The 12,468-nt window shown below is 33.8% G+C and overlaps 2 protein-coding genes and 1 long non-coding RNA gene across 14 annotated transcripts in view; 1 reads left to right on the top strand and 2 right to left on the bottom strand.

Annotated features, from left to right (window-relative positions):
- LOC127847816 (zinc finger protein 479-like) overlaps window positions 1–12,468 on the bottom strand; it is a 123,324-nt gene that overhangs the window by 44,915 nt on the left and 65,941 nt on the right. The window contains exon 1 of one of the 7 annotated variants that reach the window (XM_052380006.1): window positions 7,031–7,149. The exons of 5 other annotated variants lie outside the window; for them this stretch is intronic. The gene's annotated coding sequence lies outside the window, so the exon portion shown is untranslated. Of the gene's footprint in view, window positions 1–2,745; window positions 2,902–7,030; window positions 7,150–12,468 lie in introns of those variants that run through there. One more of the 7 variants, XM_052380007.1, reaches the window with a different exon arrangement.
- Window positions 1–12,468, bottom strand: part of LOC127847814 (zinc finger protein 737-like) — a 128,307-nt gene that overhangs the window by 97,826 nt on the left and 18,013 nt on the right. The gene's annotated exons all lie outside the window — the stretch shown is intronic.
- On the top strand, window positions 6,947–11,758 carry LOC127847819 (uncharacterized). The gene is made up of 3 exons (XR_008034183.1): window positions 6,947–6,978; window positions 9,789–9,872; window positions 11,412–11,758. It is a non-coding gene; the product is annotated as an uncharacterized LOC127847819 (long non-coding RNA).

Here is a 12,468-nt window from a genome sequence, read left to right as displayed (position 1 = left end):
AATAGCTTCAATCGAAAATGTTTTGCCAATTTTTGGTATATCCTCTTTGCAATTATCGTAATGTGACGTCGCTTTTATTCAGCAACCGTCTGGATGAAGGAGCAGGAACACAGTCAAAGTTATTCAAACGCTCTGCGGACTAGATTTCATAGTTAATAACAGCATTTAACCAAATTATTTACCACACACATGCGTTTTCAATCTGATTAAATCCGTCGCTCATTGTGCATGTATTTGTAAAGCGTCTGTACAGTACTTTCAGTTTCTATAACGATGGGAAATAAAAAATGTCTATGAGAGGTCGAAAGAAGTCCGCATGTGTTGGGCCAAAATATCAATAGATCTCAAACTTTTTTAACCAAGAAAGCAAGAGCCATTAAGTAACAAATCATTCGTGTTATCGATTTTTTAAGTTTAAAGTTTATAGTATGGACAATTTCAAGAATAAAAGATATTATGAAACATAATTTTATTAAAGTTTATTACAATAGTTACAGTTTTATTGAATCCATACAAGTGTGCAGCTTCAACAGAAGTAATCTGAATCTGAATGGATACGTTGAAGTTACCAAGATTGGCTTTTATTCAACGTTAAAAGCACCAATTATTTTAAGGTATGATTTTTATAACTCATTCCACCCTATTTCAAGACGTAAATCTCCCTATTTTTGAAAATCAATGGGTGAAAACCCTATTTCCCAAATAATTACTAGTATCTGGGGCACTGGGTAGCATGTCAGACTGTGACAATGGTACCACTTCGTAGCTTGTCAGACTGTTACAATTATACCTGTAGTATCATGTTAGACTGTGACAATGGTACCAGTATGTAGCATGTAAGACTGTTACAATGGTACCAGTACGTAGAATCTGCGACTGTGACAATGGTACGAGTACCTGAAACAACTTTTTCAATTTTGTCAATTTACCAAAACGCGAAAAGGCCCCTTTAAGAAAGATGCAAAGATAATTATGTATGTTCTTGAGCCTTGAAAAAAACAAGAAACCGTCGGAGACGGGTGATGCTCCCCAAAGTTTTTTTTGTCACAATATTGCACTATATATTCAGATAAAAGGAAACGTCTTGAGGGCACAGTAGTTGGGGGGACAATATTTTTTTAAATAAAATTTCAAAGGGCCATTACTCTGTGAAAAATCATCCGACCAGAACCCGCTGATAATATGCACATCGCCTCTTGGTAGTGAAGCTTCCCATAAAGTTTCATTGAATTCCGGTCATTAGTTGCTGAGAAATAGCCCGGACAAGAATTGCACTATATGTACAGTTAATGGAAAACTTCAAAGTGTCATAACTCTGTGAAAACTGAAAAATCATCCGACCAGAACCCGCTGATAATATGCACATCTCCCCTTGGTAGTGAAGCTTCCCATAAAGTTTCATTGAATTCCGGTCATTAGTTGCTGAGAAATAGCCCGGACAAAAATTGTGCACGGACGGACACACGGATGGACGGACAGACGAAGCGGCGACTATATGCTCCCCCCCCCCAAATTTTTTTTTGGGGGGAGCATACAAATCAAAACAACCTTCAGAATGTCAAGGCCCACATGGCAAGCAAATCTAACAGTGATGTCATAAATATGATATCATCAACTAAAGTTGTGAAGATGAGTTACTTCCCTTCCAACATTGCACACGTAATTTTGTGTGCTCAAAGGTTGTAACTTGAGATTCAACCGTTTTGCATAAAAAAATTATCCAAAACTAAATACAACCATAATACAAATACATGTTTTCATAGGTAAATGTTCAGAGTATAATCTTAATATCTATTCAGATGTGTAAAGTAAAAAACAACTTAAAAAATGAAAAAAGATGATTCTTGGTAAAAAAAATAAAAATGTGAGTTACAACCCTTTTGCGCTAAGCCCGCGATATAGCATGTAAAGTTATTACGTAGCCATAGTAAATTATGCTCGCTTGGCCATTGTCGGCATGGGGTACTTTTTTTAAATACTACAAAGTACGCAGAACACAGAAAATAAATATTAGAAAGTGCCCCAAAGTATGACAGGGTGCCTTCAAGCGTACCCGGTGTACATGGAAGACCACTTTTGAGTACCAGGGTACTTTAAAGTAGTAACTGAGCAGACGACGATTAATTGAGACAACCATCATTGGTTACTGTCGGCTAATGTCCTTTTAAATGTTAGTTATGCATGATGTCCCTGGATCGTGCTTAGGCTTTGTCTTTCACTAAGAACATCATAAAAAAAGAAATACATGTATGTTCAAATCAGTTGTATGTGTTTATATACTACATGTACCCGGATACTTTAAAGTATACTACAAAGTACCCGGTGTACGGAAAATATACTTTAAGTACCCCAGGCAGGGTCTGGCCGGATGCCTTTAAGGGTTTTATCTGTATCCAGGGTATATGGTAGTGTACCATGAGCAAACAATGACCAACAGTGATTTTTTTTTTTACAAATTATGCATGTAGATTTCAAACAAAATTTAATTATGAAGATTGCAGAATATCTTAATAATAAGACAGCTTTAAGTGTAAAGAACTCTAAGAAGCCAGATTTACAAATTTCTGTAACAACTTACTTTAATTTTGTTTTTTTAATGTTTGGACTCCTTTCAATTTTTGGACTCCTACATTTGCAAGTCATTGAGTCCCAGGACTTGTTTATGGCAGTTTGTAAAAAAAATCACTGGACCAATTATAACTTAAGCGTAATTTGATTTCACTACATGTAAGAGTGATCACTTACAGGCAGGGATGGCGAAATCAAATGTCCGAGTTGCCCGAGTCGTACATTTGCTTGTCTGGGCAACTGATTTTTTTTCAATTTAGTTGTCCGTGGACAACCAGTCGGGTCAAGGAATACAAAAAATGACATGATATTAAAGCCGTTATTAAGTTTTACATAACCGGATGTTGACACGCGATTACATTGTAAGTGCTATTTGCGGAGCAATCAAGCTAAAATACGGGCACTCTCCTGCGCAGTGATCTCCCATATTCCATAAGAGACCGGAAGCATGCCGCATTTTCAACATTCGTCCCGACTGTTAGACAGTGTACAGACTGGTTTCTTTATTTTTACAATCAGATGGAAATAAAAGTATCAAACTAAGATAATCAAAACACGGTCTATATGTACCTTGTTATGTCAGACAACTTTAACGGTAAAGATGGAATTGATGAGGTCCACATATTGGACTAGTTTCATTTGTTAAGATTACGATCAGAGCTCCAGATAATTTTTTAAGATAAATATTATTTTTCTCATGACTTTTTTTAGTTTATGAGTAAAATACAAAATCAAAGAATTTTGCGGGAGTTTTTGAAATACTCCAGCAAAATACTTTCATTTTGTATTATATATTTTTTTATACATGAACATGCAGAAAACGTGTATTAATAATAAAGAACATCTACTCTTGTTTGCATAAACATGCATTTTGAAATGGCTGATAAAATGATCCGAATTAGGGCACTGTTGGTTCAACTGATCATAATTGCACAAAATGCGTATGCCAATTTTTATGATGATTTTTTCACTCATCCAAAGGCTAATTATGTGTAACATTGTTTCAATAACACTAGCTTTGCAAGATTACAAGTGTGAGAAAGTCTTTATATACATGTAGTTCATAATATACTGCTATAACGAATGTACCATGGAAATGCAATTATAACTACTAAATAATACTCATTTTGATTTATTCCACATTATTTTACATTAATCAATAAATGCGTTTATAATTTATATAAACATTAACGGACAAGTGTAGTTCAGAACGGACAAGTTAAAGTTCCCTAATTGTTGTCCGTGGACAAGTATAGTTTTTTAGATTTCGCCACCCCTGACAGGGAAATATTTGTTAATCTATCAGCTTTATGTTTTTATATTTCATAACTATAATTAATTCCCACTTCTTTGTGCTTTCTTGTTTTTATTTCTTATTTGATTTCATGTTGTTGTTTTTTCATTTCTTTACTTTTTGTGTGTGTATGCATGCCCTATTTTCTATATAATTTATGTGTTAAATAATAGAGCCGCATATCCATTTGAATTGTTTTGTGTTAAACCAATAAATAACATATGGATATAACACATACTTCAATAAGGTAGGTAAATAGCGTGTTTTGAGATTGCCAAAAAATGCAAATCTTACATAATCATGCATGAATAACCTGACAATTAATATCCCATGCCGGTTATATTACGGTCGCAATCTTTGGACCCCTTCAACCGCGTTATATTGGAGTTGCAGTGTATGAATACAAGTTTAAGACAAACTTTGCATGCAACTGGACACAGCGCTAGCTTGTTTTAGGAACTAAAAAGTATAGTGGTGGACTTTTAAATAAGATAACTGTTATATAGATTAAGTAAATGTCCACCTTTCTGTCCTATAGACAGTCACATATATAGAAATATATGTTTATAACAGCTAAACACAGTTGCTGTTTCTCGTTATACATATTCCCCCATTTACAAACAATTCCCCCTCCTAAGGGCTGCAGACCCCTTCCCCCAAATTAGTGTGAGGGCGCTGTATAAATTATGCAATATCAACTGCTTGCATAAGATCGGATCGTTAGATGCCACGTGACGAGAAAACAATTTGTGCAGTGCCAGTGAAACCTTTTCTTTTGCTGTCATGGACAATGCTCAACTTCCGCCAAAACGGTTTGTTATTGAGTTTATGTACATGTATTTAGCATTTCTTACAATATGACACGCAAATTTGTGTTGACGGTAAGATAACATTTATTGTGTTTGTCAAGATGTATTGGGATTATTGAAATTGATTTTATAGACATATGTGAGAGATAAACGTGTAACAATGAACTTGGTCTAATCAAGAACTCTGAGCTGTACGTATGTACTCATAAAAGCTCAGAGCATTTAAGAACAACTACCATGAAATCGCGACCTTAAATGGGCCTGTATTGAAGCTTTATAACATGTAATGGTATACAATAGTCGTGATATTTTAATCAATTTAAACTAATAATTGTAAAAAAAATAGGTATTTTAGAACTTTTCGTTTGTTGTCATTCGTGGTTGACAGTCTATAAAATAAATATAGTAATATTTAGCTAAAGAAACTTCATGGTACAGTTAATATAGTATTGACATACCTGTTATGTTTAAATTAAATTGCAATTAATTTTATGAAACACGAAAAAAGAAATTCTGAGAACATCTTAAGGTTCATGTAAAGTGTAAAAAGGCGTATTCTTCACATAGAAATACTTCAATAAATATTATGGCAATAAATTCAATTTATAAGTCAATAGCCTTGTTAACACTTGTAGAACATAAAAGAAAATGCTAATAAAAAAAAATATGATGCAAAATGTTGCTTTTGAAGAAATATACAGCGCATGCATGAAATTATCAAAATAACAAACGGAGTTAAATTGAACAAATTCCTTTGGTCAAAATATTGTATACACTTAATGTTAGGTACTACATATGAAAAGTCCACACAACACACACCAACAATCCTAAAATAAGGAAAAGAAAAACATAAAAAAAATGTCAAAAGTTAACACAATAATTGGGAACTACTTTAAGTATGGTGGACTTACCAGTGAACCTTCATTTTCAAAATTACTTATCTACTCGCAATACAGTACTCATTATAGTCACAAAATGACACAATTACAAAAAATAAACTATATTACCAAAAGGGAAAACACTTTGATTGTTCATTTGAAATATATAGGACTCGGAAAGACGACTAATTGGCTACCTTAAAACAAATTACAACATGTTTATGTCACATCTCGAACTCCATACACGTTAGTTAAACATGTGGGGCATAAAACATCCGGTTTCAAGGAAGTCGACATAACAATATTTCAATTAACGATCTAGGCATAATATTTGTGGGATCGGAAAAATGAATTATACAAATGTTGGGCACACGCACATATTAAACCAACTGAACACTTACATTTCTATAAAAACCTTGTCATCGATGAAAAAGTGCTTTTGTTATTGTCTTGTCATGTTTACTTGTTCAGGAAGCCATTATTTGCCGGAAGTATATTCGAAAAATATTTCGTTTCAAAATCGATCATTGATAAATTACTCACGATCCGTTTGTTCTAAAATTTGTATAATTTGTTTATGAGGTAATTTCAAGTTATGTTATAAAGTAAATATTTAATATAAGCAATATTTAACAAATTCGCAAATACGAATCAATACACATTTCTGACCAAGATGGACGACCGATGAAATTAAATCGGGAGGAGAGTCAATTATATCAAGATTCTTTTCAAATAGTGCGTTTCAAGTAAGTGTCATTGTTATGGAAATATTATGAAAATGATATATTTTCATTAATTTTATTTTATAAGATCATAACTCTTATTGATCGCATGCTATGCGCGCAGAAAGTTAGTATTTTTCCAAAATCTATAAATAGCGACTCATGGCATTGACATGTTCATTTTGAAATACGCATAGTGTCTTTGTGGGGCTGTATTGACGCAATTCAATGCTCGGAGTACCTTACATATAACTTGCATATACTGTTGGTGTTTTTATTTGGTGCATTTGTATTTTTAATGAAATTGAGAATTTGCCATACCTTGCAATATTTTTGATAATAATTACATTATTACTACCATTTGTGAGTGTTTTTTTTTAATTGTGTACATATATGGAATAAAAATGTGATTATTGCAACCATATGTAAATTTCATTAACTTATTTTGGGTATAACTGATCATTTTTATATTTTAAAATTTCATCTATATGGGGTCATTTTGGGACTTTACATGAACCTTAATATGCTTTTATTAAAACTTGATAAAAATGAAAATATATTACAAATAACTATAACTAGAAAACAGATATTCTTTATTACTAAATTCTAAACAAACAGCAAAAGAAAATATGTGGGTGTGAATTATCCAGGAAGCGGGGGCGAGTTGTTTAGGAGTGAATTGTCTTCTGAGGTGAATTGTCTTGGGGGTGAGTTGTCTCGCTTCCTTTAAATCGTAACATATAAATAACAAACACTAACCTTTTGAAATAAATTCATTCCTCGCTGATTCATGAAGTTACGATGTGTTTATCAATAAATAAATATATTAAATAATAATTGCCAAAGTTTGTTTACATTTCACCGGAAGCGAGATTTCCAAATGGGTCAATACGGTAACCTTTCAAAACGGTAGCAGCGTGCAGTCTGGTTTCCTCGATAAAAGTATGATAAAACGATCTCATAATTTAAGCTTTCATGTTATTAAATGTAAAAGCATCAGCTGCTACCAAATGTCAATGAATGAATCTGCAATGACATATCTTTGCTCTTACTTAAATTAAACTAACTAAAAGGCCGCACCAAAAAGTCTATATACGTGAACCAAAAAGGCCTCATGGTATACCAGAAAGGCCTTACAACTTTTTTAATTATCATTGAATAGTTATGTTGAATATAATTATAATATATATTAAATAGTCATATTAATTCTGGTTTTAACTTTTAGCTCGACTATTATATATGAAATATATATAGTAGCCATCCTACTCACCCCAGCGTCGGCGTTTCAGTTGGAATTTTAAAGTTTGCGTACCACCCCAAACATTTCTTATGTCCCTTGACATATTGCTTTTATATTTTGTTCTTTACCAACATGATTCCAACCTGCGAACAAGAGCAGACAACTGTATCAAGTATTTTATAAGACGTATGGTCCTTGTTCACTTAGATTTTCTATGTTAAAGTATGCGTACCACCCCAAATATTTCCTATGTCCCTTGACAAATTACTTTTATATTTTGCACACTTCTTTACCAACAAGACCCCAATCTATAAACAAGAGCAGACAACTGTATCAAGCATTTTGTAGGAATTATGGCCCGTTTATCACTTAGAATATGCATATTATAGATATATCTATGTTAAAGTTTGCGTACCACCTCAAATATTTCCTATGTCCCTTGACATGATATTGCTTTTATTTGTTAAATACTTCTATACCAACATGACCCCAACCTATAAACAAGAGCAGACCACTGTATCAAGCATTTTGTAATAACTATGGCCCTTTTGTCACTTAGATTTTATATGTTCCATTTTGCGATCAACCTCAAATATTGTCTATGTCCCTCGACATATTGCTTTCATATTTTGCATACTTCTTTACCATCATGACTCCAATCTATAAACAGGAGCAGATAACTGTATCAAGCATTTTGTAAGAATTATGGTCCCTTTTCACTTAGTTTTTTTACTTAGATTTTATAGTATAAGTTTGCGTACCACCTCAAATATTTTTATGTCCCTTGACATATTGCTTTTATCTTTTGCATACTTCTTTACAAAGATAACCCCAACCTATAAACCAGAGCAGGAAACTGTTTATAAAACATTTTGATAGAATTATGACCACTTTTATACTTAGATGATTGAACATTTGATGAAGTTTTGTGTTTTGGTCCATTTAACTCCTAAAGTATCATAGCTATTGCTTTTTAGACTTGGAAAACTCGTTAACTATCATAAGTGGACGGTGCAGGGAAAGTTGCATAACTCTAGTTGGCTTTTTAACGGAATAATGGCCCTTTTTTTGTCTTAGTAACTTTGAAAATTTTGTTAAATTTTGTGTTTACACCCACTTTACTTCCAAAGTATCAAGGCTAGTGCTTTCAAACTTCAAATACTTTCTTACTATTATGATATTACCGTACTTAGCAAGTTGAATTTGACCTTGATCTTTAGGTGACATTGACTCTCAAGGTCAAATTAATAAATTTTGCTTAAATTGCCATAACTTCTTCATTTATGATCACATTTGATTCATACTTCGACAAAACAACACTTACCTGACATATCACAATGGACTCCACCCAAACCATCCCACACGACCCACCCAAGAATCTCCCCCCCCCCCAAAAAAAAAAATATTTTTTTTTTTATTTGTTTACTTATTTTTGAAAGATCATCTATTAAATGACCACACACACACATTGTATCTCCTCTCTATGATGGCGCATGTAATACTGTCAAGCACACAAATAGTCGAGCGTGCTGTCCTCTGACAGCTCTTGTTTATTAATTTACTCAAAAGCCGTTTATTTTATAATCAAAGTCGGCAAAATTATCGCCAAGTATCGTGTATGAATTGTTCGTGAGTCACAATATTTTTCGTTGAATAATTAATATTAATTACTAGCCGTGAATTTTGTAATCAAATTCGCTATACTTATCGCCATTTATCAAGTAGGAATTATCTGTTTAAGAAAATGATATTTTTATCTGAACTTTCTGTTTGCATCTAAAAGTGCAACAAATGAGTAATGAAGGTGTTGTAAACTTACGTGGCGGCCAAATATGTATAAGATCCAGAATTTTACCATACCATACCATATTCTTTATTGCATAAAACATATACAATGTATATAGCAAACAATATAGAGAACAAATATACAGTGGGTAAGACATACAATTAACAACAACGGTAAACAAGAGCATAGTTAGTACATGTACAATCGATGATGCGTAGAATGGTATTAACAATTGTTATAATTTGTTTTTAATCACTCTGCAGTGTTCTGATCTGTTTATTCAGGCGCAACTTTTGATTCTGTATTTATAAGTGCGATAAATTTATTAACCGTAGGCCATCGGCAAAACAAGATTAATCATTATTCAAAATTTACTTGGCGTTTGAAATATAGTGTTTTTGAATCGTGTTAATTATCCGTATTTATTCACGAGTGTTAATTAATTGTGTGTTGACATTGTGTGAGTGTTGTGGCCTCCTATCTTTTTGTAGAATGCGGTCAGCAGGTGCGGCCCCGCCAGCATGCAGTAGAGTGCGACTGGTGCAACCGATGGCAGCATCGCAAATGTGGCACATGTAAGTAAATTAATTATATAAGAAGACGAAGAACGTTTTATTCAAATCCGATATAACACATATCTATAATGCGTTAGGTCAAAATGACCCATGAGCATTGTTATAATCGTATAACACAGTCAATGTCGTCAAAAAGTCATCATAAAGCAACATGCACAATATATAGTGTTTATTAAAACGTTTTTCTTAATGACTATGTAAAACAATAAAATAAAATAAATTAAAATACGCATATGTATAAGTGACTTTTTAAAGAAAAATATTTAAACGTATTTAACATATATAATTAAGTACATAATATATAATATGAGGATCTGTTTGTAATTTGTTAAGTACATTATTATGACGAGGCTAGTCCTCTTAAACTATTTTTTGCAATGTTTAAAATATAAAAAGTTGAAAGAATTTGCATTAAAAAAAAAAACTCGCTATACAGACACATCATCTCTCGAGATTGAGGTGCGTTTTAATAATAGTTGCATTAAGTTTATTTTTCCTAATACTTCTAATTGAACACATGTTTTTTATTTCCCCCCCCCCCCTATAGTAGTGGGGGACATATTGTTTTTGCCCTGTTTGTTGGTTGGTTGGTTGGTCTGTTGGTCTGTTGGTTGGTTTGCGCCAACTTTAACATTTGCAATAACTTTTGCAATATTGAAGATAGCAACTTGATATTTGGCATGCATATGTATCTCATGGAGCTGTACATTTTGAGCGGTGAAAACCCAAGGTCAAGGTCATCCTTCAAGGTCAAAGGTCAAATATATGGGTCAAAATCGCTAATTTAATGTACACTTTTGCAGTATTTCAATATTCAAAATAGCAACTTGATATTTGGCATGCATGTGTATCTCATGGAGCTGCACATTTTGAGTGGTGAAAGGTCAAGGTCATCCTTCAAGATCAGAGGTCAAATATATGTGGCCAAAATCGCTCATTTTATGAGTACTTTTGCAATATTGAAGATAGCAACTTGATATTTGGCATGCATGTGTATCTCATGGAGCTGCACATTTTGAGTGGTGAAAGGTCTAGGTCATTCTTCAAGGTCAGAGGTCCAATATATGTGGCCAAAATCGCTCATTTTATGAGTACTTTTGCAATATTGAAGATAGCAACTTGATATTTGGCATGCATGTGTATCTCATGGAGCTGCACATTTTGAGTGGTTAAAGGTCAAGGTCATCCTTCAAGGTAAGAGGTCAAATATATGTGGCCCAAATCGCTTATTTTATGAATACTTTTGCAATATTGAAGATAGCAACTTGATATTTGGCATGCATGTGTATCTCATGGAGCTGCACATTTTGAGTGGTGAAAGGTCAAGGTCATCCTTCAAGGTCAAATATATGGGTCCAAATTGCTCATGTGATGTCACTTCTGCAATATTGAAGCTAGCAATTTTATATTTGAAATGCATGTGTATCTCATGGAGCTGCACATTTTCAGTGGTTAAGGGTCAAGGTTAAGGTCATCCTTCAAGGTCAAACGTCATATAGGGGGACATTGTGTTTCACAAACACATCTTGTTATTTCTAGCAAAGAACGATAGAATTTGCTACTATCGAACAACTGACAAAGACTCCAGCAGTCCAACAGCACTTTCCACGTCGATCGCAAGCCGTTTTATCAACTGCTGTTTGTACACGCTTTAATTGCGACGTAAAGATTCCTTGAAGCAGATGTCCCTACTCTTCGTCATGATGTCACAAAAAGAAAGACCGACTTTGTTGCCGTATTTCACCACATTTTAAATATTTAGATGTCTTCAAAAGGCACCAAGAACTTGTGCTACCAAGGAAACAGACTCGAGTGTTTCAATAAGCTTTAGTCTGCCACTTCAATTGAGTTAAAAATAGGTCTTAATTAAACAACAAGAAAATAAATCCAGTTTGTCCTTATATGCTTTTCTGTCCTACTGTTTCGTGAAAGGCAAACATGCCATGCTTTTTGCTGATTCGAAGTCGACATTTGATAATATAAATGTTTCTTAAAATGAGTGTGTGTAAGGTAAAGGGCTTCCTGTAAGTATCCTCATGTGTCTCTTCAACGCAACACTGTATTTACATGCAAAATCACACTCTTAACACTTTTATGGTCTTTCTCCTGTATGTATCCTCATGTGTTTCTTCAAGCTACCTGTCTGTATACATAAATAGCCACACACTTCACACTTGTACGGTCGCTCTCCTGTATGTATCATCATGTGTGTCTTCAATGTATTACTTCTTTTACATGCATAATCACATACCACACACTTGTACGGTCTCTCTCCTGTATGTATCCTCATGTGTGTCTTCAACGCACCCCTTTCTCTACAAGCATAATCGCACTCTTCACACTTGTAAGGTCTTTCTCCTGTATGTATTCTCATGTGTCTCTGCAAGCTTCCTCTCTGTTTACATAAATAGCCACACACCTCACACTTGAACTGTCTCTCCCCTGTATGTACCCTCATGTGTGTCTTCAACGCACCACTTTCTTTACAAGCATAATCACACTCTTCACACTTGTACGGGTTTTCTCCTGTATGTATCCTCATGTGTGTCTTCAAGTTACAATTATGTTTACATGCATAACCACACACCTCACACTT

The sequence above is a fragment of the Dreissena polymorpha genome, chromosome 10 (assembly GCF_020536995.1).
Source record: "Dreissena polymorpha isolate Duluth1 chromosome 10, UMN_Dpol_1.0, whole genome shotgun sequence".
In the NCBI taxonomy this organism is placed as follows: Eukaryota; Metazoa; Mollusca; class Bivalvia; order Myida; family Dreissenidae; genus Dreissena; species Dreissena polymorpha.
The sequence above is the reverse complement of the archived record's forward strand: the minus strand, read 5'-3'. Positions and strand labels throughout refer to the sequence as shown.